Raw genomic sequence first — 8295 nt, forward strand, 5'->3', positions numbered from 1 at the left:
TTTCACTAAAATAGAGAGACTAAATAATAATATTTTTCAAAATATATAGATTAACTAATTAGTTTTTTTAAAATAAAGGGGCTAAATAACAAAAAATTTAACAGATGAATTATATAATTTAATAAAAGTAAAACATAAAAACTAAATAATGCATTTTTTAAAATATAAAGATTAAATAATTAATTTCGTTAAAATATATAAACTACTAAATATACTAAATAAAATTTCCTTTATGTAAAAATTTGTTTAATTGATTTTGATAATGCTATCATCACTACTGCATCAATTAATTAATGAGTTAAAAAGAGTATTTTAATAATTTTCGGTGGTAGATTTTTTTATTAGATATACTTATCGTATCATAAATTTATTCATATTTATTTATTTTTGTTAAACTTATAAAAAATAAATACATCCTAAGAGCTTTATTATGGATATCTCTAATAAAGTGAAACTTCACTTATAAAATTTTAAATTAAAATTTTAATTATAAAAATTTATTATATTCTTTCTTTTCATTTTTTTTTATCCAGCAATTAGATTGTTTATAAAATATTCGTGATGTTTTGCAAGTTTTTAATGATTTATGCTTACATTTTCTCATGTTGATTGACCAATTTTACAATTTTTCTAATTGAAGCATTAATATAGTAGGTATTTTAAAAGAAACTAAAAATGATTTGCAATTAAAGGAATTAATTTATGCCATAAGATAAAAATACTCAATTATTTTAAAGAGATTCATTTAATTTTTCTTGTTATTAGATGCTATGGGTCATTTAATTTTTCTTGTTACTATATCCTAAGGTAATATTAAATAGTTCATATGATATGTTAATGGGGCATTATACATGCATTGGACTAGTAAAGAATAGATATGTGGGGATAAATAAAGAATAGACTAATGAGATATGTGGGGATTTTTTTAAATAGAAAGGTTTTGATTTCTTTACTTTGAAGAGAATATGTGTGTAATTATAAATTTTAATATATCTCAAAGATTTAATTATACATTATCCTAAAATAAATAAAAATAATATAATAAATAGATTTGGAGAGACATAGGTGGCAAAGAATGAGCTAATTAGCAGGTGATATATGTATATATAAATATATCTTAGCTTCTCCTTCCATGCAAGAGCTGATGAACAGGTCTAGTTTAATCTCAATATAAATAGGCATTACAATTTTATCTTAAAAAAATGTTACAAATTTAATAAAATTTTATGATTTAATTAATTATAATTAATTTATGTTAGATTATTAGTGTGGTAAGGAAAAAAAAAACTTTTAAGTGGGTAGTTTTTTTTTTTTTTTAGCAAGTAGTCAAATCTAAATTGTCAAGCAAAAGGTGCAAGTTGAATAGTACTTGATATCACACTCTTTTAAATTCAAATGGAAATATCTCCATCTACATAATTAAATATTCATATTGTATTGTAATAAAAAAAATTTTCTGCTTTTTTAGAAAATCATTTGCCAAAACAAAGCAACTCCAATTACAATATCAAAAAGGCTCTGCTTCCATTAATGATGTGGGCAAGAAGGAATCCTGAAAATAATAACAGCCTTTTTATAAAGATAAGGCAAGAATTAGCTTTTTACACCACAAACTTCATTCGCAAAATACATATGACATGTACTAGTTGGGAGCACTGTACCCCATAAAGGAAACAAATATATTACACTCTCGTTCAGATGAAAATTCTCGGGAGAAATTATAAAAAAAAAAAATGGAATGCAATGAAATCAGAGGACAAATATAGAACAACTGATACAAAAAAAAGGTGTGGAAGCTGAGCATAGATGGTATTCACTGATGTAGAGAAGCATAAATACAAAAGCTAAATTTTAGATTTTTGGCATGAAGTCTGAGAGAGACTTGAATTATAATACAGAGGAGAAGAGAGTGAAACAAAACTTAAATCGCCTCGACAGATAATATTTCGAGTTCAGCCCACCATAGTGAAAAAAGTCTTGGAGTTTCTTGATCAGGTGATATAACAATCACTTCCCTCAACTTGGGAGTGATATCCTTCATTGTTGGTCTTTGCCTTGGATCCGGTTGTATGCATTCTTGAATAATCTAGCATATGAGGTCAAGCTCATTGTTTTGGAAAGACTTGAGATTTGGGTCAATCACGTAACTGATACTACGTTTATCATTCAAATATTAAGCAGCCTGCAAGTTTATAGTTTAATTATGTGCTTGTCAGCTAACCATGCATGCTGCTAGAACACAAATGTTATTTAGCCATAAAGCAATTCCCAAAGATATGAGAGTATAGGATTTCATAAAAGATTTATCAATTTTTCAAGGGACCTTGTTCTTCCGAGTATTGATGCTTTCCAGAAATGCTTGTTGAGCTTTTCTTAAAGTATTGAAGTGTGCCTTTGGGCAACTTCTTAGTATACCTGAACCAATTGCCACACACTCTCCTCTGAGTATAATGCAATGTAATTAATTGAAATTAAAGTTATATATTATATTATTTTATTTAGAAAAATAAAAATGTAATATAATTATTAATACAATCTCGTATTTATTTATATATATATATTGATAAAATATAATTAAATTAATAATAAAATTTTAATATATAATATTATTTTATTAAATATTATTTTAATTTGAAATTATTAATATTTTTATTACTAGTGATGGTGGTAGCAACAATAATGATCAAATAGTGGTGGTGGTAATAGAGTATGAGTGATGATAGTAGTAATGATGGTAACTAAGTGGTGATGACAACGATCAAGTAGTAGTAATGGTATTGATAGTGGTAATGGCCGTGTGGTGATAATAATAGAGGTCATGACAACGGGCCAACCTTGGATGATAATATTGGGGATCAACTACTTGCTATTTGCACAATAATTATATGATGATGCATTTTAAAAGTTATTAAAGTGCATATTTGTTTTCAAATTTCATAAAGGGTGTCTAAATATAAAATAATTTTAAAGAAATAAACACTAATAATACTAGTAGAATGATATACCTCTTCTACAGTGCTCTCGACAATTTTTTTTTTAAATCTCTTGAATTCATCAATAATGAAATCCGAATTAAAAAGTTCAACAATTTCTCTTACAATATTGATAACTAAATTATTTTTAGATTTTAATCAGTTTCTAAACTACCTATTTTGGACCTTTTTCAATGGGCCATTGATATAGGAAAAGATTATTGGATCGGTGGACCATGAGAGACCTTGTTTGGATCAAACACGTGGGTCAAGTTCCCAAAATATATATTATGCTTACCTAAGAACATCTTAGATTTCCCTTTTTAATTTCATCCAATTTATCATGCTTTGAGTAGAAAACCAAGCAAGTATCATATTTAGTGAGAGTTGAATGCATTCATTTTATAAACTTCAATTGAGCACCCACTTTCTAGTTTTGCTGGTGGTGTTGCAATGCCTTGGGGCACAGTCTTTAATAGCCCGGCCCACTAGTGATATTATCCGCTCTAGGCCGAAGCCCTCACAGTTTTAAAACGCGTCACTAGGAGTTACGAACCGCCAACTTATAAACCCAGCATCTCTCCCGTGTTTTGTCGATGTGGGATTTGCCTAGGGTGTTACAATCCACCCCCCTTATGGGACTCAGCGTCCTCGCTGAGGTTTGCCCCACCATCGTTCAAGGTTGCACGCGGAGTAGCTCTGATACCACAAATGTAATAGCCCGGCCCACTAGTGATATTGTCCGCTCTGGGCCGAAGCCCTCACGGTTTTAAAACGCGTCAATAGGGGTTACGAACTATCAACTTATGAACCCAGCATCTCTCCCGTGTTTTGTCGATGTGGGATTTGCCTAGGGTGTTACAATCCACCCCCCTTATGGGACTCAGCATCCTCGCTGAGGTTTGCCCCACCATCGTTCAAGGTTGCACGCGGAGTAGCTCTGATACCACAAATGTAATAGCCCGGCCCATTAGTGATATTGTCCGCTCTGGGCCGAAGCCCTCACGGTTTTAAAACGCGTCAATAGGGGTTACGAACCGCCAACTTATAAACCCAGCATCTCTCCCGTGTTTTGTCGATGTGGGATTTGCCTAGGGTGTTACACAGTCTCTCTCTATATGCATACTTTTTTTTTCTCCTAAACTCTTTTTGCACATAACCCTGAAAATTCCTATATTGAACGTAACATTTTGGATTTTAAAGCTTTTATGTATGCTTGAATTGTCGATTGCAAAAAATAAAAAATTGGCTATTGTTAGTTTTAGGGGCCTTTTGTGAGTTAGAGTTATTATTCATTGGTCTTCATAACCATAACCATTTTTGGCAATACGTAAATTAATAATTACTCAAATGATAAATTTGTTGATTGAAGCAACTGCAAGCAACAAGAAATGATCAAACTCAAATCAATAAAATCAAAAGCTTAAAGCAAGTTGTTGGCTTGTAGCTATTGAAACATGTCAGCAAAAGGAGCAAGTTACATGGAGTTGCATATTACCTCAGAGGAGGGTTAAGTTGATGGAGACATTGAAGGAAGAGGAAGATATCTGGGTTCCATGTTGAACTCAACATAGTTTATTTTACTAACACATTTTCCAACATAAGAAACATAAAACACCAGGTGGTGGGGTGCATATGTGACTCATCAACATGATCAAAGCCAAACCTAAATCCATCAGACTCGTGTCCCTCTCCGGGAGAGGCTCTCCCTATTTACAAAGTGTCACTCATCCCTTGACATCCACCACTAACTCATTATTGCAGGTAAGCCAAGCACAAGCACACCTTTTCTTATATATAAAAACATATCACTCTATTCATCTCTTTCTATCTCCCACTAGTCCTAGCCAGCTAGCTATCCCTCTTCTTTCTCTATCTCTTTGCTTAAACGAAGGGGAAAAGATATGAAAACTAAAGTTGAAGAGAGGTTCTCTGAGTTTTTTGAGAAGTGGATGTGTCAACTCAATGAGTATCTACAATAACTGCGGATGGCATCTAGGGATTATCGAGCTAAAACTAGGTGTGAGTGTGAGCAAGAGCTACAAGCTTTAGTGTCTAAATTCACACAACATTACAAAGACTACTACACTATAAAATGGCCTTTTGGCCCATGAAGATGTGCTTGCTTTCTTTTGTCCAACTTGGATTTCCCCTTTAGAGAATGCGTGTTCTTGGGTTGCTGGGTTGAAACCATCAGCAGTATTTAAACTAGTTAACTCAATAAGGATAAATGGTGTTCCCAGTTCGAGTCTAGTTGAATTGACACAAGAACAGAAGAGAAAGATTGAGGCTTTGAGGGTGAAAATAATGTTAGAAGAGGAAAAGGTGGAGAGGGAAATGGAGAGGCAATAAGTGATTGTAGCAGACAGGAAGATGGCGGAGTTGGTAAGGTTGGTGGTTCGAGTGAAGAATGGGGAGGAAGTGAGGCAGGTGGAGGGACTGGTGCAGGTGGCACTGAAAGGAGTAATAGCAGGACTAGAGAAGGTGATAAAAGCGGTAGACTGTGTAAGGCTTAGGACTTTGAAGGGAGTTTTGGATGTTTTGAGCCCACTACTATGTGTGGAGTTCTTGGCTGGGATTGGCATGCTTCAAATTTTGCTAAGACAATGGGGAAAGAAAAGGGTTTGCACCATTAATTAGAAACTTTCAGTTATAGGGTTTTAGGGGTTTTGATTTTCACTTTTAGACTTATTTTCTTTTGTTTTGATTTGGTTTTATCTGAATTAATGTGCATGTACTATTCAGTGGTTTTAATTTAACTTTTGTTTTTTATACTTGTTATAAAAAATCATATTTTAATTTTTTTTATATAATGTTTTATTAATTTTATATTATATAATATTATCATTATATTACAAATATTATATTTAATTATTTAAATTAAAATATTAATTTTAATGTCATTTTAATTAATTATATAAATAAAAATATTTATTAATTTAAAATTATTTTTTATTTGATCGTATTTTAAAAAAATTATGTGTGTTATAATATTAATATAATAAAAAAATAATAATAAGTTTCTAAAATATAAATAGGTGAAAATATTTAAAAATTAAAATAAATTAATAATAAATATAAATTAGTCCATGAATTTAATTCATTTAAATTCTATTATTTTATTTTTTAAGAAAAGTTTGATTTGCATATATTTTACTTAAATTTTTTGTAATTTAAAATGATATTAATTTGCATAATAAAATTGTATGCCTAAATTAATGTGAAAGGGAATTACTTATAAAATTAGAAAATAAAAGAATTTTTAAAATAATTTTTTATTAGTTTAGTGCATTATTATTATAAAATTTTCATTTTTGTTATATTGATATTTTGAAATTTTATATTGTCATATTATTTAATACAAAAACTTTAATATCTACTTAATATATTTATAGATTATATTATATATGTTATAAATACATTATTAATTAATATATAAATTTAATCATGTATATTCTAATTAAAACTGAATATTATATATATATATATATATAAATAGAGAGAGAGAGAGAGAGAGAGAGAGAGAGAGAGAGAGAGAGAGAGAGAGAGAGAGACGTCTACTTCAAAATTAAAAATTATAACAAAATTTCTGTTAAATTTTAAAAAATAAAATTTAAAAGAAAAATATAAATTGATATTATTAATATGTATAATAATAATTTTATTAGTTTAAAAAGCTTGTCCTTCATTCATATATATATTCTAGTGCATAATCTATTATTATAAATGCACTGTATTTATTACTTATTTAAGTTTTAATTATATTAAAATTATATTTTATTTCTAAAAACATAGTAAAAAGTATTTCTATGAAATTAATTTTAGCTTTAATTATTTCTTTATTTGGTATTTAATTGGGTATACTATTATTCTTGATTCAATTATTAATAGAAAATTAGAATTATATTAATACAATAAAATAAATTTAGTCAAATATGGCTTGGTTTATCCAATATTTTTTTTTATTTCAATTCTTCTTTTCATTCAAAAGAATAAGGATTATGAACACTACTATTTTTAACACTAAAAAGAATAAAAATAAAAAATATTAATATCGTAATGGTATAAATATAAATCTAATTAATTAGTTAATATATTATTAATATTATCTTTTATTTATTATTAATACAAGAGATAATATTTTATATAGGTGGTATAATGCTAGCTCTATAATAATAATTTTTAAGAAATCATACTTGTAATAATATAAATATGCTTATGAATAAATTAATTAGGTTTAAATTTAATTATCTTGAATTTTTTTGTTAGTATTGATCTTCAATTAAAATTAAATAATTCCTTTTAAGTTGTTCATTTAACAAATTTTAAAATTATTAATAATCTTCTAATGATTTTTATTATTTTTGTTTTCATTTTTATAAATTATAGTCATTAAATATTTAATTTTAATTAATATTAATAATTTGATAAATATCAATATATTTTTTATTGAAATAAAAATATACTTGCAATAATAAAGAAATACATAATGAATAAATTAATTAGGTTTAAATTTAATTATTTTTAATATTTTTTTGTTAGTATTAGTCTTCAATTAAGATTAAATAATTTTTTAAGTTGTTCATTTAACAAATTTTAAAATTAATAATAATATTTGGATGATTTATATTATTTTTATTTTCATTTTTAAAAATTATAGTCATTAATATATAATTTTAATTAATATTCATAATTTTATAAATATTAATATATTGTTTTATTAAAAAAAAACCTTAGATTGAAATTAAATAAAAAAATAATATGTAACTAATAAATATTTTTAAATATATATAATAAATAATTAATTATAAATCAAAATTTAAAAAAATTAGATACTAATAAATTGTTTGACTTAATATTGTAATACGATCAAATCATATTTTTTTTTTATTTATTAATTTTTTATTTTAGGTAATTAATTCTTGAAAAATTTTATAATTAACTGAAGTTAAGTATAAATAGGATTAAGAATTTTAAGTTCACATTAATCATAAAATTAAAAATTTTAAATTTATACAAACTTTAAAATTAATTTAAATAATAAAAATATAATTATAATTAATTTTAAGAATAAATTACAATTTGGGTAAAACCAATGTTTCTCCCTCCTCCTTCATATATATACATAAGAATAAATTAATTAGGTTTAAATTTAATTGTCTTTAATATTTTTTTATTAGTATTGAAAATAATTAAAATTAAATAAAATTCCTTTTAAGTTGTTTATTTAATAAATTTTAAAATTAATAATAATCTTTAGATGATTTATGTTCTTTTTATTGTTTTTATAAATTATCGACATAAAAATATTTAATTCTGATTA

At 26.4% G+C, this 8295-nt stretch overlaps 1 pseudogene; it reads left to right on the forward strand.

The window, feature by feature from the left end:
* The first annotated feature begins 4876 nt into the window (after positions 1-4876).
* Positions 4877-5612, forward strand: LOC110653018 (protein DOG1-like 4; annotated as a pseudogene).
* The last annotated feature ends 2683 nt before the right edge of the window (positions 5613-8295 follow it).

Source organism: Hevea brasiliensis, chromosome 11 (assembly GCF_030052815.1).
Source record: "Hevea brasiliensis isolate MT/VB/25A 57/8 chromosome 11, ASM3005281v1, whole genome shotgun sequence".
NCBI classification, from domain to species: domain Eukaryota; kingdom Viridiplantae; phylum Streptophyta; class Magnoliopsida; order Malpighiales; family Euphorbiaceae; genus Hevea; species Hevea brasiliensis.